Source organism: Oryctolagus cuniculus, chromosome 7 (assembly GCF_964237555.1).
Source record: "Oryctolagus cuniculus chromosome 7, mOryCun1.1, whole genome shotgun sequence".
In the NCBI taxonomy this organism is placed as follows: Eukaryota; Metazoa; Chordata; class Mammalia; order Lagomorpha; family Leporidae; genus Oryctolagus; species Oryctolagus cuniculus.
The window spans coordinates 113,369,023-113,396,349 of record NC_091438.1 but is presented as its reverse complement, the minus strand read 5'-3'; the positions used below and the strand labels follow the sequence as shown (position 1 = coordinate 113,396,349).

Here is a 27,327-nt window from a genome sequence, read left to right as displayed (position 1 = left end):
TGCTACTGAACTTTCAAACTATATTTCAGCAGTGCATCCACATATCCTTATCTGAACTCCACAAGGCCAAATACACGTGAGAAGAGAGAATGATTACATTTTAGACAGTTAAAACTATACATATACGACATAGGGGTTTTTATTTTATTTTTAACGATTTATTTATTTATTTACTCGCCGGTGCCGCGGCTCACTAGGCTAAACCTCCGCCTTGCGGCGCCGGCACACCAGGTTCTAGTCCCAGTCGGGGCGCCGGATTCTGTCCCGGTTGCCCCTCTTCCAGGCCAGCTCTCTGCTGTGGCCAGGGAGTGCAGTGGAGGATGGCCCAAGTGCTTGGGCCCTGCACCCCATGGGAGACCAGGAGAAGCACCTAGCTCCTGCCATCGGATCAGCGTGGTGTGCCGGCCGCGGCGGCCATTGGAGGGTGAACCAACGGCAAAGGAAGACCTTTCTCTCTGTCTCTCTCTCACTGTCCACACTGCCTGTCAAAAAAAAAAAAAAAAAAAAAAGTTAGTTCCTTACTACAACAATAACAACAACAACAAAAGATTTATTTATTTACTTGAAAGAGTTACACAGAGAAAGAGAGGGAGAGAGAGAGAGACGAAGAGAGAGAGGAGTCTTCTATCTGCTGGTTCACTCCCCACTTGGCTGCAATGGCTGGAGCTGTGCCAATCTGAAGCCAGGAGCCAGCAGCTTCTTCCGGGTCTCCCACATGTGTGCAAGGGCCCAAGGACTTGGGCTATCTTCTACTGCTTTTCCAGGCCATAGCAGAGACAAAGAGATGGATGGGAATTGGAGCAGCCAGGACTTGAACCTGCACCCATATTGGATGCCAGCACTGCAGGCAGTGGTTTTACCCACTACACCACAGCACTGGCCCAACATAGGCTTAATACTGCCAGTTAGGCCTGAAACATACCTACAGTGAAGCACATTAATATTTCTGTAGCAAAACATGGATATTCACAACAAGTAGGTTGAATAGACTCTACATGCTTGATGTATTCAGATGAGATGCTGTGCTCCAGTGAATCATGAGAAACCGTTTGGAATTTGGAGTGCTGTGGGTGGAGGAAGTACACTGGGCTTGCACTTAACTCTTCTTACAATGAGCCTGGACTCTCCCATTTGGCCTTTGTGCATGCTGTTTCCTCTGTCAGGCATGGCCACTTCGGCCTTCTGTTTGTTGAGTAATATCATCAGCAAAATCTTTACAGTTATAACTCCTACTGTTGAGTATTTATGATGTTATTTCTTACAACCAGTAAACTCTATGGGGTGATTCTTATTGTATCATAACCCCCAGTGTTCAGATAAAGAAACTGAAGCGAGGAAGGGTCACAGAGCCAGAGGGAGAGCTTAGATTGAGTCCCCTGAGCCTGTGCTCTTAGTCACTAAATTATTCTTAGTGTGTGTCTTCCCTAAAGTTCTGGTTGCAGTGTTACCTTCCTAAGACCTCCTTCACTCCCTCCACCTGATTTCATTGATTATGCCTTCTCCAGACCTTCTAAGCTTTTATGCTGATCTCCAGTGCAGCGTTTATCATTCTGTGCCTTCCCCACAAACCTCAACTCCTTGAGTAGTTGGGATAAAATCAACTTCAATGCTCTATCTCTAGGGCCTATGTTAGGTATTCAACACATAATTTATTATCAAGTTAACCCAAAGAGATATGTTAATAGATAACATATAACATACAAGATAGTCAACACCGATCACAAGTGCAAGGATGTAAAAAAATGTAAAAAAGAAAAATATTCAATAAGCAAAACCTTACTCATTTTTATTCATGGCATGTAAAGAAGAATTTGTTGGGTTCAGAAGTTCAAGGTTTAGCAACAAACATGTTTATCCTGAATAATAATGATAACTGGGACATATTAAAAACTAACCATGTGCTTTTTTGGTAGGCAGCCTGTATATAGGATTTCTAATCCTCACAACAAATATGAGACCAATTTTAGAATCCCTGAATAGGCAAAAATCACAGCTATATAAGAAAAAAAGATGTAATAGCCATTTTAAATCAGCATATGGAGTAATACTGATGTGCTCAGATTTTAAAAAGGTTAAACATTATTATAGGGTGTCACATGAAATGTCTCAATAGAGTACATATCCCCATCTAAGAAATGATGGGGTGGAGGTCAGATCAATTACAGGCTAGTACATAGACTTTTGTATCCATTCCTCAAAAATGTTAAGTGATACCAGAAGTACAAGGGTGCTTCAAAAGTTTATGGAAAACTGGAATTAAAAGGTAAGTTTACTTTAGTGTAAAAAATGAAATTCATGAATTTTTTTCATAATAAACATTTTCCATGAACTTTTTTTGAAGACCCCCTCATATATCCCACTGTCTTCCTCAGAGCTGGGTTCAGTTTTGAGCTCTGCTTTTGGAAAAAATTGGTGGAAACTAAAAGGAACCACATAATACACACTGGAACATTTAATAGAAGGTGGTACCCACAAGCAAAGTCAACTAAGATGATCAAGATGACAAAGAGTGGTTCTGACTACTCAAAGAGAAACCTTAGCAGTTGGGTCATTTATTTTCTGATTAATAAACAATTCCTCATACTTTAGAGTTTTAAAATGTCTTATGGAATTTGACATTCAGGATAACCAAGGCACTCATAGCAGGTGTTGTTTGCTTCTTAAAATCAAACTCCAAGAAACTGTGATTTGTCCAACCTCCCATATCTGATGAATGATAGGACCGAGAGTCAGGTACAGGTCTAAGCAAAGCCCCGAGCCATTTCCATTGCATCCTTAGTTGGTTCATCTTCATTTACTCAGATTGCAAGATCCTGCAGCTGGCAAAAGTCTGGTTTATCACAGGAAAGGCTCCTGGATCCATGTCTTTAATTGTCATTTTGACTTTAAGTTCTCCATTGAGTTATAAGCCAGTGCTTCTCAATTAATGCATATAAAAAGGGAACTCCTTAAAAAAAAAAAAAAAAAAAAAACTGCAGTTCCTCAGGCTCACTTGCCCAGGGTCTGATTGAGTAAGTCTTGCTGGGAAGGGAAATGAAGAATGTCCCTCTTCCATGCACCCATGTGATTCTAGGGGAGCACTTCCAGAAACACTGCTTTCAGTTCCTTCAGAGCAGTAGTCCTGTATTTCCATCATGTGTCCTCAATGCCCAGCAGGACACCTTGTATACAGGTAGTCCTTTAGGTTTACACCCAATGAAGACAAAAGTGAAGTAAATCAACACAGGATTCATGTAAAATGAAGAGAATCGAGTTAGAGAGTCAATCCCTTCCAGATTGGGGTCACACAGCACAGGTAGGGGTGTCCCTTGAATCTACAGACTCCAAAGAAGCTCTCTCTAGATAGACTCAGATCCTGACACACTGAGAAGCCATGGCTTGGACAGCATACCTGGTAGAATTTGCTGACAATTAGAGATTTTAGGATTCTTGTTTTGTTGTGAAAAACAGAATGAAGTAAAACAGTGGGAGATTCGTTTGCAGCTCTGTGCCAGCAAACCCAGAAACCAAAGCACAGACACAACAGGGCACAACAGGAAACCACAAAGGCCTAAGATCTTTCAGTGTAAATAGGAAGTCAGTTTCCGTTGGAACCCACAGCTCAGTGTTTTATCCAACTCTGCCCATTCCCTTCTTTAGCCCCAGCACAGAGGAAAGTTAATACCACCTGGGCTATATAGCTTTTTGAAATGATTGTTCTGATTGGGAGTTGGAGCAAGCTTCTCTTGTTTGTGGTGGTAAATAATTTGGGACACAGGTGCAGTTTGGACTTGAAAGCATTAATTGGTCTCCCTGGTTTTCCCTGCAGTGATATTTGAAACTCCCATCTTCCTGCACAAAGTAGTCTTAATCCACACACACTCAGAAAGCACTTTCCATTGACAAACATCTTTCATTACTCCATCTGTGGACCTTTGGGTCCAGGTGCAAATACTGAAATATTTGCAATGCTTAATATGTACTCAGTGTTCATTGGATTGACATCTACAGTCTCATTTGATTGCTCCTACTGCTTTGGGAAATGATAAATAGGACACAGATGATCATCATCATTTTGAGACAGGGAAAATGGAGATAGGGAAAATATGGGAGTAAAGACAAGCGTTTTGAAGCCATGTAGACCTGTTTTCACCTCCAAAGTAGTTAAGCTTTCACACCAGAATGCCTTCTTTTATTCAGTCAATTCTTTTTTAAAATTTTCCCTGGTGATTTATTGTTTTTATTTTTATTTTTTAAATTTTATTTAAGATATACACATTTATTTTATTGCATATATACAGATTCAGGAACATAGTGATACCCTTCTTCCTCCTCCCTCTCCTATTCCCTATCTTATTTTTTACAAAGTTCTATTTTCAGTTAACTTTATATTTTAACCCTACACTAAGTAAAAAGAGTTCAACAAATATTGTGAAAAACAACAACAACAAAAAAAACACTGTTCATCAACAGTCGAGATAAAGCTGTTAAAGATCATTACAACCCAAAGTGTCAATTTCACCCTTATAGATTACCTTTTACGTACTCCATTAGTTACCACAGATCAGGGAGAACGTATAGTGCTTGACTTTTTGGGACTGGCTTATTCCCTAAGCATAATGGTTTCCAGTTGCATCCATTTTATTACAAATGACAGGATTTCATTTTTTTACAACTGTGTAATATTCCATAGTGTATATATATCATAATTTCTTTATCCAGTCTTCAGCTGTTGGATATCAGGTTGATTCCATGTCTTAGCTCTTGTGAACTGAGCTGCAGTAAACATGGGTATACAGATCACTTTTCATATGCTGATTTATTTTCATTTAGGTAAATTCCCAGAAGTGGGATGGCTGGGTCATATGGTAGGTCTATATTCAGATTTCTGAGGTATCTCCATACTGTCTTCCACAGTGTCTGGACCAGTTTACATTTCCACCAACAGTGGATTAGGGTACCTTTTCCCCAACATCCTCAACAAACATTTGTCTTTGTTGATTTATGTATGAAAGCCATTCTAACTGGGGTGAGGTGAAATCTGATGTTGTTTTGATTTGCATTTCCCTAATGGCTAGTGATCCTGAGCACTTTTTCATGTGTCTATAGGCCATTTGAATTTCCTCTTTTGAAAAATGTCTGTTCAGGGCCAATGCTATAGCATAGTGGGTAAAGCTGCCACCTGCAGTGCTGGCATCCCATATGGGCATTGATTCAAAATCTGGCTGCTCCACTTCTGATCTAGCCCTCTGCTATGGCATGGGAAAGCAGTAGAAGATGGCCCAAATTCTTGGGCCCCTGTACCCACATGGGAGATCCAGAAGAAGTTCATGGCTCCTGGCTTCAGATCAGCCAAACTCCAGCTGTTGAGGCCAATTGGAGAGTGAACCAGCAGATGGAAGATCTCTCTCTCTCTCTCTCTGCCTCTGCCTCTTTATAATTCTGCCTTTCAAATAAATAACTAAATCTTAAGAAAAAAAAAAGAAAAATGTCTGTTCAAGGTCTTTGCCCCTATCTTAACTGGATTGTGTTGTTTTTGTTGAATTTCTTGAGCTCTTAATAGATTCTGAAAACTAATCCTTTATCAGTTACATGGTTTGTGAATATTTTCTCCCATTCTGTTGGTTGCCTCTTCATTTTGCTGAGTGTTTCCTTTGCAGTTCAGAACTTCTCAGCTTGGTACAATCCCATTTGTCAATTTAGACTTTGACTGACTGTGCTTCTGGGGTCCTTTCTTTGCCTATATCAATGTCAGTTTCCCCAGTGTTCTCTAGTAATTTGATTGTATCAGATCATAGATTTAGGTCTTTGATCCATTTTGAGTGGATTCTTTTAAGCATCTTCCGTGGGCCAGAGGCTGGAGTAAATATGGTGAGCAGAAGTAGATTTACAGTCTGGTGGAGGAGATTGACAACAAGCAAATTGTCACGGAAACATATTAACTACAGGCCTTGATAAGTTCTCTACTGTCATATTCTGCTGGTGGAAATATATATAGGTACAATCACTTGGAAAACAGTGAAGCATTATGTGATAAGTTTGAATATGCACATCCCCAATACTCCACCAAATCTACTCCTATATAGAAGCCTGTAGGAACTTCTGCACCTGGGCACAGTATGTGTGTCCGGTAACAAGTATAAGTTTATTTATAGCATGATTTTTCATCATAGCCCAAATTTCCATCAGTAATAGAATGAATAACTAAATTGTGTTATAGTCATACTTTGACCTATATATTTAAGATGAAGGAACTACAAGTATATATAACAAATATGAATCAAAAGTTGTAAGTGAAACAAAGCATGAAAAATATATACAGAATTACCTCATTCGTAGAAAATTAGAGTCAGAAGAGGCAATACATTTTAGAAATGCCTATGTATGCACTAAGCTAGAAACACAAAGGAATAATTGCTGCAAATATCAAAATGGGTGAATTCCATGGCTTGGTGTGCTGGTTGTTGAGGGAAAATATGTCTTCACAAGAGACTCTGGGGAACTGGCATTTCCTGGTGAAGGATTTCCCAGTCTTAATATGTCCATGTGTGCCTTATGCACTCTGCTATATGTATGATGTATGAGTGCTATAAAGCAGAGGACCAAGCATGAGAGCTTAAAGTCAGTTGATACAGTCTGGGAAGACTTCTGCAAGGAGTGGTGTTTGAACGGAGAGATTTTGATTAGGTGATTCAGCAGAGTTTGGGGCTGTGCAGGAAGGACACTTGCACATGGTGATGGTGGTAGTAAGTTGTCAGGGAGAGAGTAGGAGGGATATTGGCAGTTTTGGTGTAGTGTAGGAGAGGAGAGATGTAATGGTGAAGGGCAGAGAAGCAAATTGGGGCAGTACATACCGGGCTTGTAAACCTTGTGAAGGATTATGGTCTTTTGTCTTAAAAGAAACTGAAAGGTTTCAGCACAGTGAGTAACATAATTGGATTTACAAAGGATTGAAATAATTGGTATTTTGAGAACAGATTGGAGAGAGACCAGAGCGGATGCTCTGAGACCATATAGAAGGAGAATGTGAGTCCGGGTGAAGGATGATGTCATGGCAGCTTGTCCCAGATCGTGGTGGGGGAGATAGAGGGAAGTGGGATCTATTTGAAAGATGTTTAGAACATGAAATCAGTAGCACTTTTTTGGCATGAAAACTGCTGAGGGTGCAGTGCAATGCACTAAAGGCTTCCTACGTGTCTCACCCAATCTTCCGTGATCGGTAGCTGCCAAGGGAACAGATACCTTGGACAGGCTGGACTTGCAGGAGAGAAACTCTTCTAGTTATACTGTTGGCTGGGTTTTTATGTGAAATATTTTAATTTTTTGTCCCTTGGCTCTTATCAAAGGTCTTCCTTAGGGGTGGTCATTTAGCCTAGCAATTGAGACATTGCTTAAGAGGCCCACGATCCAAATCCAGGCTTGATGATTGTCTGTCTCCTGATCCTAGCTTTCTGCTAATGCAGGCCATGGGAGGCAGTAGTGATGGTTCAAGTGACTGGGTTCCTACCACCTACATGGGAGACCTGCATAGCATTCCTAACTTCCAGTTTTAGCTTTGGCCCAGCCCCAGATATCACAGGCATTTGGGGGAGCAAATCAACAGATGAGAATCATACCCTCTCTACCCACACATCTCAAAAAAGTAAATTAAAAATTTAAAGAAAATGAGAAGGTCTCAAGAAAAACCTATGTGGACACAATGATATTTCTGTTGTAACCCTGCCAACAATAGGTAATTTGAATCTAATCATGAGGAAGTATCATAAATCCAAATTGAGGGGGCTGTGGAAAAACACCCTTCTTCTACTCTTCACAGATATAAAGGTCATAAAAAAGGAAGAATGCTGGACCTTCTCGACATTCATGACAACAGAAGGGTGTGCGTGACACTGAATCAGATCTTAGACTAGCAGAACACTTTTATTTTTTAACTTCTACTAAAAAGGACATTTAGTGGACAATTGATGCAATTTTAATAAGGCTTGTTGATTAGATAATAGAATTGTATTAATGTTTACTTCCTGATAGGGCAATTGTGTTACGGTTATACGAAAGCATATTCTTGTTTTTTTATAAAACACACAGTAATATATTTAGGAGTAAATGGACAATATGTCTGCAACTAACTCTCAAATGGTTAAAAATTTATGTGCATACACACATGGGCTTGTGTCATATGGATGTGAAATATCAACAGGAAGCTTACGCAAAAACACTGGGAGAGGGCCAGCATTGCAGCGCAGTTGGTTAAGCTGCTGCTTATAGCACCATATCCCATATCATACGATGGTTCACATTGGTCCAACCCAGCCTTTGCAGCTATTTGTGGAGTGAACCAGTGGACTGAAGATGTCTATCTCTCTGTCTCTTTGTTTTTCCCCTTCTCTGTCACTCTGCCTTTCAGATAGATAGGTAGGAGGTAGGTAGGTAGGTAGGTAGGTAGTTAGGTAGATAGATAGATAGATAATCAAAAAAAAAACATTGTAAAAGCATGGGTGAAGGTTATAAAGGAATTTGTTGTACTATGTTTGTAACTTCTATCTGAAATAATTTTTAATAAAAAGTTTTAAAAGTATTTTAAAATACACACAGAGATGGATGTTAAACCTGGCACTTAAGACATTGGTAAAGACACCCATGGAGAGGGGCTAGCATTGTGGCACAGAAGGTAAACTGCCGTTTGCAATGTGACGTCCCTTATCAGAATACCTCATATTAGAGCACCAGCCTGAGTCTCAGCTGCTCCTCTTCTGATCCAGCTCCTTGCTTATGTGCCAGGGAGGCAGCAGATGATGGCCCAAGTATTTGGGCCTGTTCCCCCTGTGTGGGAAACACAGATGGCACTCCAGGCTCCTGGCCTTGGCTATTTTGAAAGTGAACCAGCAGATGGCAGATCTCTTTCTCTCTCCCTCCCCATCTCCCTCTGTCACTCGGCCTAAAAAGATACCTATATCATGCATCAGACTACATGGGATTGGCTCTCAGCTCTGTTCCCTGACTCCAGCTTCCTACTGCAGACCCAGGGAGACAGCAGTGATACATCAAGTAATTGATTTCCTACTACACACATGGGAGACCCAGCTTGAGATCTCAGATCCTGGCTTCAGCCAGGCCCAATTCTAGGTATTGTGGGTATTTTTGGAGTGAACAAATGGATGAGAGCTTGCTTGCTGTAGCTCATTGAAATAAATAAAAATGTAAAGAAAGAAGTAGCCATGTGAAAGTCATGCCTTTATTTTCTCTAACCATGCTAATAAGTCAATGCATCTTTCATTGTACCGCACATAAAATCCCACTTGAGAATTTTAGAATTCATAGTTATGAAAAGTGTAATTTCATCTGAACCAATAGGTTTTCTTCTTTCCAGTAATAAAAGCTTTAAAATTGATCATATTTTTCTTCTAACTCCATGAGCCAGGAAGCTATGGTTGCCACTATAACAAATTACCACAAACTTCATGACTTAAAACAAAACACATTTATTCTCTTATGGTTCTGGAGTATGGAGTTCCAAAACCCAAAATCAAGTGTCAGCAGGGCCATGCTCCCTGGAATTTCTAGGAGAGAATCTGTTCCTTGCCTCTTTCAGCTTCTGATTGCTGCCAGCATTCCTTGGCTTGTGGGTGCACCACTCAGTCTTGGCTTCTGTGTTCACATCACCTTCTCCTACCCTACAGTCCTTTCTCACCCTGACTCTCTCATGAGGACAGTTATGACTGCATTTTGGATCCTACCCAATAATCCAGAATTATTCTCTCATCTCAAGATCCTTAAATTGAATCACATTTGCAGGCCCTTTCTTTTCTTTCTTGCCTATATAAGGCTACAAGGACAGGCTAACTAGAGAGCTTTGGTGACCTAGTATGATTTCAGTGGTCATCAAAGGCTTCTGTAAGGCAAGATGTCTGTAACATTCTGGGTAGGAAGAAAGTGTCCCCAGTAGAGGGGACTGTGTTAACTGTATCTACACATGATTTCATCTGCGAAGTTTGTCTCTCTCGCTCCCCTTCTTTATATTTTCTGTTGTTCATAACTTTTGTCTAATTGTGTTTACCAGGGATGTCAGTATTGTGTTCAACAGTGGTAGGGATAAAAAACACTCATCTTGTTCCTTATCTTAAAGGGAATGTATCTAAAATTTCTCCTGTGAGTATGCTATTTGCTGGAGACTTTTGATTTTTGCATATACATGTATGCATACATATATCCTTTAAGGAACTGAAGAAATGATCTTTTGTTAGCATTTGGGATAGGTGGTCAGTAGCCTGTGCTTGAGCAGCCATTAAGGACTCTTAAACAGGATGGCCCCATTCTACAGCCATAGAGTTCTGTCACCATGCTGTGACTCACCATTTTATCCCTTGTATCTGGCACAGTGCCTGGGATTTAGGTATTCAGGATAAATGAATGAACGAATGCATGGAGGATACCTAATAAATATTTGTTGAATGTATGAAGGCTAGCATATTGTATTTTAAAATAAGCCAAAAATGAAGCTACTTTTCATTCCCCTTACTCAATGAACTGAGTTCTTGTGCTGCCATTCATACCTGTTTCCAGCACCTGGCACGGTTGGCTGGTCATCTGACCTGTGGAGGGATAAATGAGTGAGTAAATCGCAGAGCATTCTGCCGCTGGCCATTAGACTTTGCCCCTGAAGATTCTGAACTTTATCTGAACTGAAGCCAGGTGGTTAAAGATGATTTAATCAAGACAAAAGTAAAATACTCTCTTTAATGGAATAATTGCTTATTTCATTTTCTCCTGAAACTTGGCCATTCATCTCATGCCACTATCTCAGTTTATTCATGTTGTCCATTAAGTATTGAAAGTGATTATTCTGAATTAAGACAAAACTACTCACAAAGAATTGCCTTACTCTGGGACTAGAGTGTCCAGAATTCTAGTATTAAATTGGAAAGGGGTTGAGTATAGTGGCAGATTTAAAGTTTACCTGAAAAAAAGACTGTGCTGAGTTCCTAAGAATGTATACAGATTTACTGGTGAATTAGTGAGAGAGGGAGAGAGGTTGGTTATCAGAAAATGATCGGATAAGAATATCTTAGAAGTTTTAAATACTTTATGATGGCTCTATTGTATATCTAATTGTGCATCAAAATAAATTTCATTTAGTAAGTTAGTTATACCCAGTATTAAAATGTTCCATGTCTAGAAATTGATTAGTTTTCCTACTTAGAGCTCTCTGCTTTAAAAACCTTTTTTAACTCTACATTACATACAAAGTAAAGGGTAATTTATTTAGCCCTGACCAGCTGTGTCTCTCCCCTCTCTCACTGTATACACTCTGTTCCAGATATGTGGACCAGGATCTTACAATAGGATTCTTCCTATCTTGGACTATTTGAAGAGGCACCAGGGACCAGACCTCTATGCAGGGCTTGCTAAAAGATTGTAAAACACGTCTTCAAAACCACCCTGAGGATAGAAAATAAAGATGGAAGATGTCAGAGGCACAGAGTAATCAAATGGCTGAGGTTCGCTGTTATATTTGAGTAGTAAAGCAGAAAGTCAAGGCCTCATTGGCAGCAGGGTCTATATCCACTAAGACAAAAAGGGGTATGTGTGTGTATGTGGATGTGTATGTGGATGTGTGTGTGTGTGTGTGTGATAGAGAGAAAGAAAGAGGCAAGTGAGCAAGCTGAAAATATCTTAAGTGGGCCTCCATCCCAAAGGGTCAACTGAAGAAGCGTTGAAATCCCAATGGTGGCATGAACCACCTGAAGCTCAAGACTGACTAGGATCATGAGGGAAAGGTAGCCAGATTCCCACACATTGCTCTGAGGCCGGGGAAGGACACGGCAGTGAATCAGCAGACATGCATTATGAGAGAGAGAGAGAGAGCCAGTGCTGGAAGTGTGCCATGCCCTGAGGACAAATAAAAACCGGATCATGATCATATTGTCTATGAGACCTTTCTTAGTAAGACCATTTTCTTGTGCAGAGGGGCCCAAGTTAGCAGCCAGCTATTTAGCACCATAGAAAGTGGGGAAGAGAGGAGAAAACTACTTTAAGCCTGAAATGAGCAGGGACTGTCAGAGGGATAATTTTCAATTAGAGAAGTGAGTTTCAATTGTTACGATGGCAGGTACACATTGAATGCTTGATGGTGGACTGAGGACATTTTTTTTTTTTTTTTTTTGAGAGTATAAGAAGACTATGGATCCACCTGGAACTTCATCCCAGGAATGAGGAAGAACAGCTCATGGAACAAATTTAACAGGGAGTAGAGAAAAGTTGTTTTCTCTCTGTATGCCCAGATCCTTCAACAAACCAGGGCACACAGGCTCCAACCAGTCCCCTTCCTCTCCTTCTCTTTTTCTACTTCATAATATAAGACTACAACATGCTACAGTGACTCCCTTTCTAAAAACATAGGAAGAATCTCTCTTGACCTTGTACTCTACTGTCCTGCTCCCCTACTTACCTGCTCATCTTCCCCACAGAACTGCTGTGGATGTGGGTGCCCTTCTTCCCCTCACACCCTCTCAAGCCTAATCAGTGATGTGTGCAAGTAACTCGAGCATTCGTTTCCGTCATCAGTGAGCTCTGGATGGCCAAATCCAAGGGCAGTCTCATCTTTGCGACCAGTGGGAAGCAGCATGCCCAGCTCAGCCCTCGCAACTTAAAACTCTTCCCTTGCCTTTTGGAACTGCCTCTTGGTTCTTCTTTCTTATCAGTGGTATCACCTAATGCCTTTCCTTTGCACTCATTTCTACTTTTTGGAATCCATAAGCCTCAATTCAAGACCTCTTCCCTTCCTGCCTACCCTCACTTCTTCACTGATACTCATAGCTCTCACACTATAGCTCTATAAAACTCACAGCTCTATAAACTAGGACCCCAAATATGTATCTCCATCCTGATCTCTTCCTGTTATCCTGTTCCTGTTTCCTTACCCATTCAACATCCCTTCTTGCTTCTCTGATGGGCTCTAAAAATTTTACACATTGAAAGCTGACTTCCTAATTCCCCTCACCTCCCTGAAATCTCCCTCTGTCTTTCCCAGAACCATAAAGAACAATTCCCTTCTCACATGTGCCCTGTCCAAAACACCTTGAAAACATTCTTTACCCCTCTGTTTTTATGCTATCCCACTCCAATCCATCAACACATGCTGTCAGTTGTATCAACAAACCACGCTCGGAATCTAGCCACTGTGGACCACCCTGATCCTAGCGACCATGGTCTCTCCCCTGCTTGGTGCAGTGCTGTCCTGACTGCTCTGCCTGTTTTCACCCTTGTCCTTTATATGTCATCATCACAGCAGCTAGAGAGGTCACTTTACAACGATTCAGATGATGTTGTTCCTCTGTTCAAAACGCTTCAACGGTTTCCCGTGGCCTTGGAAGTTAAAGCCAATGTTCTGAAAAAGCACCAAGAAGACCCTACAGCATCTGGCCCTCGTACTCGTCTGTGCTCACTGCCTATTGACACTTCTCATGGTTCTCACTGCTCCAGCTGCACATGCTCTTTTCTGTTCATATAAAATGGCAAGCACACCTGTGCCACAGGGCTTGGGCACTTGCTCCTAGCTCTGCACCACTCCTAACCACATGCTCAATTCCACACTCTCTTCCACTCTCTGCTTTAATGTAATGTCAGCACTAGAATCTACCCAGGCTGCTCTGTATTAAAACAGCACTGCCCTCCCTATCCTGCTTACCCTCTCTATCTTGCTTTATTTTTCAACACATCATTATCACCAGCTGACATATATATCATTTATTTTTATCACTCCATCTCTACCAGACTATATATTCCATGATGGCAGGACTTAGTTTTGTCACAGGTGTATCCTCAGCCTTTGAACAGTGCCTTGAGTATAGTTGACACTTACCAGTAACTATTGAATGAAAGAATGCTTCCTAGTTTGCTCTAGCCTTTCCATATGCTGTCTCTGCAGACCAAAAAAGCTACCCTTGGAGTGGGTTTATGGGGCAGTGGCTTAACACGCCTCTTGGGACCCTCTCATCCCGTATTGGAGTGCTAGATCTGCTGCTGATCAAGCTCCCTGCTCGTGAATCCTAGAAAGCAGCAGATAATGGATCAAGTGTTTGGGCTCCTGCCACCCATGTGGGAGACCCAAATGGAATACAAAGTTCCTAGCTTCAGTCTGGCCCAGTCTTAGTTATTGCAGGTATTTGGGGAGTGAACCAGCAAATGGAAAATCTCTCTCTCTCTCTCTCTCTGTGTGTGTGTGTGTGTGTGTGTGTGTGTTTTGTCTGTCTCTCATTCTGCCTTTCAAATAGATGGAAAAAATAAACTTTTTGTAAAGTAAAAATGAAAGTTCTCCTTTATCCCCCTTTTTTCCTCCCCATCCCCATCTGAACCTCTTAAAATCTCATGTGTCCTTTGACACTCGAATTCCATAGCATGTCCTCTGAGACACTGCCTGACTCAGGTTTAACTTCTCTTTCCCAGGAACTCACTGCTTTCAGTTATATTTCATTCTAATCCAGTTTGTGCTCTGAACCACCCCATCATCCTGCCTGTTAGGCTCATGTCCTTTCTTTCTAAAGTTTCAGTGATGACCGACAACAACCTCAGGCCCTGCCACGTAGTAGAATTGCAAAGGATCTGTCTTTAAACATAAAATAATATGAATCCTAAATTGAGCATTTTCAACCCTGCCACAGGAGTTCTCCCCTCTCCTTCTCTTTCTCCTCATTGCTAATGTGTCCCCTACACATAGGATGTCAGTGTTCTCTTCCATGATCTTTCATTTACTGCCCACCTCTTCCGCTGAGCAGCCTTTCCTGTGACCATACAAGCTGGACACGTTTTCCCTCCCTTGGCCTAACTTACGGTTGAAATGCCCTTGACCAAGTATATTATAAAGCTGAACAACAAGCGTAGTAAACATTTTATCTAATTTATTCTTGGAGGAAATGACACGGGGCTGTGGAACACAAAAAGTCTTTTTTGTATCTTTCCTGAAGTTGTCTGGAAGATGAGGCCACTCGGTCACCTTTGCTTTCTGTCTCCTTGGAAGATTTCCATTAGGTGTTTGGCCAAGAAGACAGTAACTGTTCATGACGAAACTTGGAAAAGTTAAAAAGTTACGGATGAACCAATATTTTTTCATTACATTTTTTCACTTCCTATTCATTTTTGTTCTCTGAGACCATTTGCATGAGAAGGAGTTTCTTTAGGAACCTTGGTTGAGAACATATTTGTTGGCGACATTGGACCTGGAGATAAAATTATCCCACAACTTCTATGGAATGAATTTATTGAGTAGTGGCTGACACATCTTCTTTAAAGGCTACTAGCTTACAGAATACCTTTCTCTATAGCTTTTCTTCAACCTCCCGCCATGATCTCAGGCAAAAAATGGTCTTATGTTTTCGTGTTACTGTAGCACCCTGTTCCTCTGCCTGATGTTGTACTTACAATACTTTATTTCATAAAGATGCATTAATTTTGTGTGACTGCCACTACTATATACAGACTATAGCTCACATATACTATATACAGACTATAGCTCAGTCATCTCCACACATACAGAGCCATGCATGGAATAGACATACAGTCAAAACTGAAGAATATATTGAGCTACAATCTGTCCTGTCATATTGATAGAGTAACTGAACACTTGTTGAGTAACTGCTACATGCCAAGTATTTTGAAATAATTGGTTTTCTTTCCTTTTTTAAGGGAAGGGTTTATTATCAGGTGGGGGAACCCAACAGACCAGAGGGAGAGGGCAAGAGAGCAAGAGAGAGAGTAGGAAGCAGGTCCATAGTCTTGCAGGGGGGTAGGTAAGTGAAATCAATGAATCCCATTAGGTTGGGGGTGGTGCTGATGCTTGTGGGTGGGCCATTTGGTCACCTGACTTCTAGCCAGCCAGGCTAAGCTTAGTACCAAAGTTTACTGTGCAAGGTAGCGATGGGGGCCAGAGCTTAAGATGGCACCCAGGGCTTAAGATGGCACCACAGGTAAAAGCACCATTTCACTAACATTCCCCCTTTTGTTTTTTATAAAGCAAATGTTTTATGGGATTACACTGGCTCCAAAATCTAAGAGGGGTGGAGGGGTGATCATCTGTCTTCTAGAGCTACTTCCTGCTCGCATGGGGCAATGAGTTAAACTCTGCTGGCATAGGGGGATATCTCAAGTCATGATCTCCTGAGTGCGGAGCTGAGTATATCCCTGTAGCAACATTTGGTTGACCACCTGCTTGGTGAAGGCTTTGGTTCATTCCATTATTACCTCCTGTAAAGACTTAAACAGACAAGGTAGTATAAAAGCCAGGGTGAGAATAGCATCCAGTGGTCCTAGGAGTAGCATTAACCAAGTAATGAGAAGATTTCATAGAGGAGAGGAAATGAGGGGGTCTCTGGAACCTTATGAAGACTGTCTGAAGGATGTGGTTTTACCTGGCCTGATTGGTTAACATAATAACAACACTAGGTCAGTCTGTTCTAGAGTACCACACCTGTTAGTGAAGTGAGATGGTTTTCTTTAGTCCTTATAGTGACCCTAGAAAGCATTGTTATCCTTGAATTAAAGGTGTGGAGAGTGCAGAAGTGATTCACCTAATGGATATTTAGTAAATAGCAGTCCTGTCTTTGAACTAAATTCACGTGAAGGCAAACTCTGTGAATTTTCTCTTCTATTAGAGCTTAAATTATCTTTCAGACACCACTTAATTATGTTTAGCTATCAACTCTATAATAATGTGAAAAATATTTCTAACTCTGATCATCTATTTGATGACCTGTCAGAATGACAGACTAAGAAGGAACTTTAAAGATCATCCAATTCAGTACTCTTATTCATAGATAGCAAAATTGCATCCCAGAGAAGAAAATCACCTTATCCAGCTTCCCCCCAGTGGGTTGGAGTCATCTTCTTCCTTTTGTGCATTGTCCCTCCCGAAGTTACTTCTAAACCCTTACGAGTCAAGTAATCCCCTGGGCAGTGGGGCCCATATTGACCTCTGCCCTTTGCTGCGTAATTCCCCTTCACATTCTGTCTCCTCCAACACATAGTAGAGCACACCCTACTCTGGCTTCTTCTCCCTCTGCCTGCAGTCCCATCCCTCACTTGGCCTTCACATCTTAGCTCAGGCACCTAACATCCTCTTCCTGGAAGCTTTCAGTCTCCATTAGGTGAAGTATCTATGTGATCTGATGGTACAAAGCTCCATCACAGTGCATGCTCTCTCTCGTTGGTTGTTACCTGTCATGTCTGCCTTGCTCACATGGCTGGGAATTATGCTTTGTTCATTTCTGTATCAGCAGCCCCTCTTATAGCCCCTGACAAGATTGTCTCTCAGAGAATTTTGAATGAAAAAAAAATCACTCACCTGGATTCAAGTGGGCAAACATCGGAGGACACGGTGATGTTGAATTCTCACCTTGTTTTGCGTTTTGAAGTTTTGTCTAAAGTCGCTCCTATGCTTGAAGATCCAAAGAATCCCACCATTCCATAATTCCAAACATAGGTCCTGGTCTCTAAGGCCCGGGCACTGTCTAGAGTTGCTCCACTAGTACCTGTGGGAAGTTCTGGCATAAAACATGAAGCAGAGCATCTTCATCCTATGCTGATGATTTCTTTGCCTCTGTTTACTTCCACTAAAGGAAAAAAAAAATGCTTTAAAATCCTTTTTATGTATTTGAAAAGTTGAGTAACGGAGAGAAAGATCTTCTATACACTGGTTAATATATGCTCACAGCAGCTTGGGTTGGGCCAGGACAAAGCCAATAGCTCAGAATTCCATCTGGGTCTCCCAGGTGGGTGGCAGGGACACAGCTACTTGGGCCATCATCCAGTGCCTTCCCAGGTACAGCACGTGCACACCCCTGTGCAAGGTGTTGGTGCCAGGCAGTTGCCCTGCTCTGAGTCCAGCTCTCCTTGACCATCTTAATGCACACACCCAGAGCAAGGGGAGCTTCCCCGTTTAGAAATGCCCAAGGGTCATCATCAAAGTGTTGGCATTTGTACCTGGTCTGGTCAAGTGGTTTGAAAGTCAGCAGGCTTGGGACATTCAAAGCATGGAGAAGTTGATCAGGAGGTAGATGTGGGGACGAGTAGATGGACAGAATGAGATGAGATACTGAAAGACATTCTGAAGAAATGTGTTTGAGGCAAAGCCTTTTCTCCTCAGTATGGAATTTCTGACTTAGCAAAAGTGAAGAAACCACACGTAGGGTATGCCGTGAAGCGGAGCTGGAGTGCAGAGGCCTGGCAGGGGCAGGCAGCCTCGGGCTTTGTGTGGAGTATTTACATAGCTCTGCCCACAAGGAGCACTGGGCAACAAGGCAGACAATTAGCATTCCTCATTTGTTCATTTGCAAATCAAAACAAACTGAAATGTGCATTACTTTGGTCCTCTCCTAATCCTAACCACTGCTTAAGGGGACCAGCAGTGGGGTTTGTGGACTGCTAGCTGCAAAATAACCAAAGCATAAAGGGAAATTATTTCCCTATTGCTCTGAGGAAGAAGAAAGCAATCCCCTTCTTTGGGTTGTCTTGAAAGATCCTTCAGGATCTGACCACAGCCTGCCCTTTCACTCACAGATACGACCTGTTCTCTTCATGCTTCCTGCGCCATGGCTCCTGATCTTGAGTGAGTTATGTAACTCCTGAGAGCCTCAGTTCTCTCATCTGCAAAATGGAAAAGATACCCATCCTACAGACCTGTGATGATTGCTCAATGAGAGAGTGCGAATAGAGTCACCAAGAGTTTATTGATCACACATATACGCCAGTCCCATATCTGAGGGTTTCGTGTTATTACTCTATGGTCTGCCTGCCAGGCGAGCCATGATGCCTTCCTCAAGCTGTCATTGTATTATGAGCTTTTGCCTTTGTTGAGTTGTTTCTCAGAGTTTGCCATTTTTGCATTAATTCTCAGACAACCTAACTGTGTTGAAAACTAGGACAAAGGGGCCAACGCTGTGGCACAGCAGGTTAAAGCCCTGGCCTGAGGTGCCGGCATCCCTTATGGGCGCAGGTTCTAGTCTCGGCTGCTCTTCTTGCAATCCAGTTCTCTGCTGTGGCCTGGGAAAGCAGTAGAAGATGGCCCAAGTCCTTGGGCCCCTGAACCCATGTGGGAGACCCAGAGGAAGCTCCTGGCTCCTGGCTTCAGATTGGTGCAACTCCGGCTATTGTGGCCATCTGGGGAGTGAACCAGTGAATGGAAGACATCCCTCTCTGTCTGTACCTCTCTCTGTAATTCTGTCTTTCAAATAAATAAAATAAATCTTTAAAAAAAAAGGAAAACTAGGACAAGGACAATAACTCTCATCTATTTCCCCAATAATAACCACGTGCTCAACTAAATGTTTGCTAAAGGAATGTTGTGAAGAATCGTGATTCTCAGTGGGGGCCCAGACACTTCCTGGCCCTATCCTCCCTTGCCATATTGGGGACCTACTCTGTGTCATTCACCAAGCCAGCTACCTTACATACAAGAGCTTGGCTAATAGCCCTGCAACCCTAGAAGGCAGCAGTTATATAAACTCTTGATAGATGACTGCAGAGTATCAATTAATATAAATGGCTCGAATGTGAAATTCAGGTCTTTTTATCATCAACCCACTAGGGACATACATTGAAGACCTGAGCAATCCTCATGGTCCAGCATGAAAAACAAGACCCAGATTTCTTCAGCTCAGACCTCCTAGAGCTCAAGCCATTCCTTTCCTGTCTGCCAGCCCTTTGGTTGTTTGCATCTTGCCAGGATTAGCCAGACCAGTCTGTACTCTGTACTCAGAAAAAAGTAGCTGAAACATTTCCTGGCTTAAAAACAATAAGAGTACAGAAAGTTAAATAATCACCTCGCTCTTGTTGGTTATTTACCATGTGCAGGCAGTATTCAGGGCTTTCTCCAACGTTGCCTTTAATTTTCCCAAACATCCTGGAAGGTGAATATTCTCATCCGTCTTTTCCACAAGAGGAAGCCAAGATTCAACAGGGACTCTAAATTGGCTGCTTGGAGCTATGGTGAGTCCTAGCCTGGCTGAACCCAAAGGCCTCCCCTAGTGGCACCGTGGGCCTGAGAAAGCAGTTTCCCCACCCCCACACCTCAGTCCCAGCACTCTCTTCATATCCCTCACAGTGAGGTGTGCAAGGGTGTTTCCTCGTACCGGGGCCAATTGCTCAGTCACCACCCTGCGACTCAGGCCAGTGAAGTGGAAAAATAGCTCTTCCTCCTGACTCTGACATCTGTCCCTCAGGTGAGAGCCAAATGCTCAAATTGCCAGGCCAATGGCAAACAAGCCCACATGACACATAGAGAGTATCAACACGCAGAGGGTTCTGCCGGAATTCATCCATCCTGGAAGCCAGGCTGACCCCGGTAGCCAGTTGCATTTGATCTTCTCTCTGCTGCATGATGAGAGGAAGAAAAATGCACTGATCTCCAGAAAAAGGGTTTGTTTTGCTGAAAGTACCCTTGGGCAGTGCCCTTACCCTCCCCATAAACCACAGCACAAGCCAGCTCTCTGGGAGCGGCTGCTTCCATTGACTGACCTGTCTATGCTCTTTTGACTTTCCTTGTTCCCAAGCAGCTGAGAGACACCCAGGTACAGGAGGAAGGAAAGGACCTTTGAAGTCAGACGGATCCAGACCAAATCCCATCCTGATCCTTGGCATCTGTGTGCAGAAGCCAGGCTTTGAACTCCTTTGAGTCACAGCTTCTTCCTCTGCAAACGGGAAGAAATGGCAGGATTATCATGAAGACTATAAATGAGAATGTATAGGAAAGCAGGCAGCATGGAGTAGCTGCTTGGCACATGTGAGCTGCCTTCCCTCCCATTTCCCCCATGTTCATTTGTAATGCTTTTTTATTAAAAAAAAAGAGCAATTATAATTGTCACTGGTTGCTTTGCGAGCTAAATACTTTATAGATTAATAATATGCGTTCTCTACTTGAACACCCTCACAGCACAGCAGCCCTGTCCTACATCATGTCATGGATTTTTACAGGGTTGCTTTTCTCCCTTTTTCTTTTCTACTAAGGAAGTCCAGATGGGTCCCAGATCCATTCTCATACCCTAGATAGCCCATTGCGAGGGTTAGCATCAGGCCTGCTTTGCATCCAGATGATGTATTCATAACAAGAGCTGCCTCCTGGCCCTCGCCCACAGCTGAAGGCCTCATTTCATTTGTTTCTGATTGTCCTCCAGTGTTTACATACCTCGCATATTAGTAGGATCTTTTTTAGAGTACAGGCAGAGGGTGAGCACTCCCAGATCAGCTTTCCCTCCTAGCGCTCTTTCTCCTCTGCAACCGCGTCCCCCCTGACCCAGCCTCTGTGTTACAAACCATTTCTCTTTTATCAGCACACATTTAAGTAGAAAAACAATTTTAAGTGTTTTTTTTTTTCCTTTTCCTTGTACAAGAGGCTCACTTAGCATTCTCTGAGAACTGCTACTGAATATGGAGGAGAGGAAAAAGTTAGCTCTGGATGTGTGATTTGCCTTTTTCTTTCCCTGCCATAGGAAAACCCCATCACCTCCACTGAATTTATCAAGAGACTTATTCCATCCAGGGTCCAGTGGGAGCTGGGCTGACTCCAGACTCAATGTTAAAGAAGGTGCTGTCTGCTTGCTATGTTCTTGCTTCTCCTTATAATGTTTTTCCCATCCAACAAAAATGTTGTCTCAGGAAGGACATAGTTCTTGAGCCAGATCTGGGACTAAGTCCTGGCTCTGCCCTGATTGTAAGCCCTGCAGGGACCCGGCGTGAATTTCTCTGATCCTCAGCTTGCTTTTTCATCAAAAGCAGGCTTGCCTCCCACCTTAGGTGTGGGGATACGTGTGAAAGTGGCCCAGCTGGGGGTGTAAGGGAAAATTCTGAGTACATATCACTTCTGCTGGTTGTAATGGCTCTGGACACACAAGCTTCTGTCCAGGTCTGGCAGGAAGGAGGGCTTCATACACCATGGACGCTCACCTGGGCCATGTATATTCTTCCCTGGAAACACTGGAGGTAGGCAAAGAATGTTGGAGAGCATGTCCTCTGCCCAGCTCTTTTTTTGACCTCCTCTTTTCCAACTATCACTGTTTTCTAATGCTTTCAGTCTCCTTTGTTATCAAAAAGATGTAAGGAATAATCACTCCGGCTGATATCTGATAAATCCTTCTCAGTTTATGATACTTTTGTCAGCAAGTAGAGATTTCCAAGTGTCTGTGGACAGTTCTTAATTCTCTTACCTAGGTAGTTTAGCCTTCTCATCTTCCATTAGGTTAAAAATGGACAGAGTTCTGAAAATCAGTATTCTTTAGAAATCTTTAAGTCTATAGTTGCATGAATGTGTTCTGAATTTCAGCAAGCTAACCTGAAAAGCAGGAGTAAATTAACTGGGGGAACACTTCCAAGAGGCAGTAATTAGAGCAAATATATGGAAATTCATACTTTGTTTTCAAAGATTGATTTTTCAAGACAGTAGACAGGGAGGAAGAGATGGGGCAGTTGGGCAGTAGGAGGCGGGGAGAGGATTTTCTGTCCATTGGTTCACTCACAAGAGCCAGGGCTGGGCCAGGCTGAAGTTAAGTACCATGAACTCTATCCTAGTCTTCCATGTAGATGTCAGGGACTCAAGTACTTAGGCCATCACCTGCTGCCTTCCCAGGGATATTAGCAGGAAGCTGGATCAGAAGCAGAAAAGCCTAGGCTTGAACTGGCTCTTAGATATGGGATCCGATTCCTGCCTCCCAAGCAGTGGCTTAATCCATTGTACCACATCCTACCCTCCTCCCCAACCTGACTTTTATTCAAGGATGCCCTGATGTAAATAAGCCAAAGCATTCTTCATTTTTACCCAATATGCTGCCGAAAAGGTGAAGTTTCCATTGTGCTTATTCCCAAAGATGAGTCCTACAAAGAGAAACTGGCCCATCTGAGTGATTACATTGATTCTTATCTTTTCCTCTCTTCTCTAGAACCAGTGCATCCTCTCTACCCTACATTCAAATTCCAGTCAAAATGGTTTCAATTCTTTAGCATTTAGAATGAAACTCCCATGTGAACTCCAATCCATAGATGAGAAACACACCTTGGCCGGTATGCAGATGATGATATTAATACAGGCTGCAGTTCCCTGGGTCACTGAATGTACCAGGCACTGTACCAAGGCCTGTAATGTGCTATGCCAAATTGAATCTTTACAGTTCTCTGAGAGGTCTCTCATTTGTCCCATTTTTTCCAAAGACCCCAAGAACCAAGAATACACAGCAAATTAAGACAGAACATTAAGCATCAAACCAGAAAATCTAAGTCTATTGTCAGATTTGCACAATGAGTTTTGAGGCCAGACATTGCTTTCAAGAACAAAAGTCTTCACCAGGGAAACCCAGGAACTTATTAAGAGCAGGGCAGGAGACAGTACCTGCAGTTTAGCAGTCAGAACTTAGGAGATGTGTGACAGAGACGCTCTGTGATAGGATGCCATGCAAGTGCAGCAAGGGAAAAGGCTGTGTCATCCCCAGCTGCACCTGCTGAGGAGCCTTGGCTGGAAGACAGCCCCCAGGCATCCTTTTAACTGCACCCTAAAGTCTGTAGGAGGAAGCAGTTTTTCCTTAACAGCCTGTTTAGAATCCACAAAGAACATTGATTGGGTAATAGTAGAAAGCCGCGTAATAATTAGTCCTGTACTCACTCCTGGGGGATTTGACTGGAAAAGAAGATGTAGTTCTAACTTTGAGGGCCCAACTCACCTTGTGACATCGGAGCAGCAGAGCTAAGATCTCATCTGATAAATACTGTGCTGACAAAGCACCTCTCTCCCCTTCATCAGCTCCCTCCCTGCTCCGAACCCTGCCCCACCTGCCCTCCTCCCTTACAGGATCCACTAATCATTAATGGACCACCACGGATTGTTTGGGTTGTGAAAATTATGCTTGATAGGATTTTATGTCTTTAGAGTCACACAGTTGTTGGAACTTCGAAAGTTGAAAACCAGTCTGAGCTCATCAGAACCTGTCAGGCATTTGTGCACAAGACAGCAAGTGTGGCTTCTTGTCTATAGGACAGAGAACATTTAGGGAACATTTTGGAAGACTTCAAAGTTTTCTTGGCTATTCAGTCTCTCTTCTAAAGCAACGTCGGGTATGTTAAGTGTAAAAGTGAGTGGGAAACATATGGATTAAATTTTGTTGAGATCACATATGGGACTCAAAATGATAAAGGATGAGGAATTCAGGGCTTAAGGACTCCAAAATACCTTGCAAATAATTCAGGCCTTTGCAAGCCACATTTGGCTGCCTCCTTCCATCCCAAATGTAGAGACTGTTTGCTTGGGTGACAGACCTGCTCAGTGCCCTCCCGTCTGCTCAAACTGCTAAGCCCCAGGAGATATCTGCAGACAGGTTTCATGTGTGCTTGTTTTTCTCAGACTGAAGTAAAGAGATTGGGTTTCTAGGAAGGCTGAAGTCTGTACTACAGGACTTTTTACCTTTCAGAAATGTCCAAATGGAAAAGAAAAGTTGGCAGTCCTGAGCTTTATTAATCATGTGTCACTTCAGGTTATTGGACATGGTTTATATCCTATTCCTGCTCTTAATATCAATGATGTTTCTGTGCCAATAATGATAATAGGAGTCATTTCCTGCATTTCTGTAGAGTTTTAATTTATAAAGCATATCACTGGCACATACATATTACCTACTGAGTACACATTACATATGTTTTCATAGATGTGTACACATACACATGTAACATGTCTTATGGCAAACAATGATAAAGTACAGAGTATTAAGGGGTGGCGCTGGCAGGAGAACTTACACAGCACTAGGTTCAAAGCCAGAGCTTATAGAAGACTTCCTAGAGGAGATAATATTGAACTAAGTATTAAAAAAAAGCATGTTAAGAACTAGCCATGGGAAGGTATGGGAAGGGCCTTCTGTTCAGAAGGAGAAGAATTTATGAAGACTCAGAGATGAGAAAGAAATCTGCACATGTGGGGAATTTCACAGGGTTCAGCGAGTCTAGGGCCTGGTTTGTGATAGGCTTGGTGCAATGAAAAAATTGTGGGGCAGAGGATTGGGAAATAACCTGTTTTATCAGGCCAGACAAATAGGTAACAGCAAGATCAGAGAGGGTCTCATGTCATGGGAGCTTCTGAAGGATTTCAGTAGAGAAAATGTTGCATGTAGATCTGCATATCAGGAAAAGCACTGTGCTGGTGGTGTGGAGGCTAGTTTCTCTGAGCTGGGATTGAACAAGTGGGGGGCAGAGGACAATATTTGAGGCAGGGAAACCGATTTAACCTGTTTTAATTACTGGTAGAATAATCCAAGGAAGAGAGAATGAAGGACCAGACAATGGGAAACAACAGGAAGGCTTGTGTTTGAAAAAAGAATGTCGACAGATGGCAGCGGCCTGTAGGGAGGTAGACGGAAGAGATGAACAGGCATTGAAGTCAAGTGTTGAAGTCGTGAATGGCACCCTAAGACAGAGACCCAGAACTAGAGTAATTCTGAGTGGAAGAAAGTTCTTTCTTGGAAGTCTTAAGTCCAATGTCCTAAATGGAACTGAAGGGCAAGGCCCGAGTTTGGGATAAGATCTTGGCACTCGGTAGCATAAAAACTGTCATTATTCATATAGGAGTGGATGAGTTGACTCCAGGAGATATAGAGAGTGAGGTGAACATGGGAGAGAATGTAAGAGGGATGAGGAAGAATAGCTTCCCTAAAAGATAGAGCTCTAACAGTGGGTAGAAACTGGCCCTGAAGCCCGATGCCTGGACTCCAAAACTGTTGTTCTCCCAAAAGCAAGCAGAACTAAGTCATCTGTTGTTTAACCTTGTCTGGGATCTTTATGTGTATAAACTGTATAAGCTTTTCACACAACTCTGTGGTTGATGAGATCGTCCCCATTTGCAGATTGGGAAACTGATTCTTGGTCAGAATTGCCCACCCTTGTCTAACTCTAGTGTCTGTGCTCATATTACTCAATAAATCATGTTCACTGCCTTTAAATAAGTCAGGGTCCCTCACAGGAGAGACAGACATGCTGGTCGCTCACAACAGTTCAGTCTGAGAAAGGCAAAAGTAGAGGTGACTACTAAAAGCCCCATTCACAAACAGAATTCCTTGTGCTCTGTTTTGTACAGTAATGATCTGGGGGTTGGCTGGAATGTGTAGAAATGGGTTTTCTCTAGTAAACTGATAGCCCAGTCCATTTGGAGGGAGAGATGAGCCACCACGGAAATACCCAGTCCCACACATGCCTGCGGCTACCCTCTAAATTCCCAACCAGGTTGGAGGCACTCAAAACAAAACCTCCTGTTCTCTCCCAGGACTGCTGGCGCCTGGAGCCTGCCTCCTGCTCCTGCCAGAGGCTTAAGCCAAGCCAGCCTCAGGATGATGGGGTGGGGGGGAAGGCAGAACAAACAGAGTTGGGGTAGCTCCCTGCTCCTGGCCAGTCATCTCTCCCAGAGGGAGGTATGAGCAGGCATCTGGGCTTTGTCACTGCAAGGAAACTCAGCTAACAGGACTAAAGTCTTAGATGAAATGCAGCCAATGGCATCCATTCACGGAGCCAGCTTGCACATGGGCACGGAGAGAGGCTTTGCTTACCCTTTTGTGCCTGCATCCTGGGCCAAAATACAGGCTGGGTATGTTTGAGTCTACAGACTGTCAAGGTAACTCTAAGTCTGAATGCAAATGCCCACTCGCAAGTCCCTTGACACCTGAGTTGTCCTGACGCCCACCCCCAACTCCAGCTCCTACTAGATTGTGAGCTTCAGGAGCACGTGGCTACATCTCTGCATGGCTCTGATGCCCCCCTATCTATAGCTTTTCCATTTTAAAACAGTAGTTGAAAATCAGTGTGTATTCAGTAAATACTTGCTAAATATTTACTCAGCTAGTGCAAGATGTTCTAGATAGTTGCCAGTGTAATAAATCTCATGGAGTTGACAGTCAAAAAAAAAAAAATCCCCTGATAATCTTGACCACAGAATAGTCTAATGAGACAGAAAAGTGGGTACTTAAAGTAATCCCAGGAGACACCCCAAGACCCTCCCATGAGCACCAGGCCAAGTTAGGGCAGAATGTCTATTGAAACAATTTCCTGGATAGTTCTCCTTGACCAGCTGGGTAGTGTGATTCAACTTTATGGAATCTTGGAAAATCCCAAAGACAAAAGAGATATTAAACATCTCTTCTAATCCACTTATTTTGTAGATGAGAGGAGTGAGGAATAGAGAAGGGAATAATTCGGTGGTTTATAACTTGGATCCTGAAATTATTCCTCTTTTATTTACTGGCTGTTTGCTTCTGACACCCTCGGTTGTGGAGTCAATGTAATAACAAGACCTCTCTCATTGGATTATCCTGAGCATTAAATGTGATCCTTTGAGAAAAGGGCCTA

General features: G+C 42.6%; 1 protein-coding gene and 2 long non-coding RNA genes across 23 annotated transcripts in view; 2 read left to right on the top strand and 1 right to left on the bottom strand.

The window, feature by feature from the left end:
- Positions 1-27,327, top strand: part of FGGY (FGGY carbohydrate kinase domain containing) — a 532,663-nt gene that overhangs the window by 320,180 nt on the left and 185,156 nt on the right. The gene's annotated exons all lie outside the window — the stretch shown is intronic.
- The window catches only part of LOC103350169 (uncharacterized), a 51,829-nt gene continuing 39,394 nt past the window's right edge, over positions 14,893-27,327 (bottom strand). The window contains exons 2-4 of the long non-coding RNA XR_011390688.1: positions 20,482-20,654; positions 17,312-17,510; positions 14,893-15,026 (exon numbers count right to left, since the gene is read on the bottom strand). This is a non-coding gene — a long non-coding RNA (uncharacterized lncRNA). The remainder of the gene's footprint in view (positions 15,027-17,311; positions 17,511-20,481; positions 20,655-27,327) is intronic.
- On the top strand, positions 17,509-25,349 carry LOC138850644 (uncharacterized). Its single transcript, XR_011390689.1, has 2 exons — positions 17,509-19,953; positions 20,520-25,349. It is a non-coding gene; the product is annotated as an uncharacterized lncRNA (long non-coding RNA).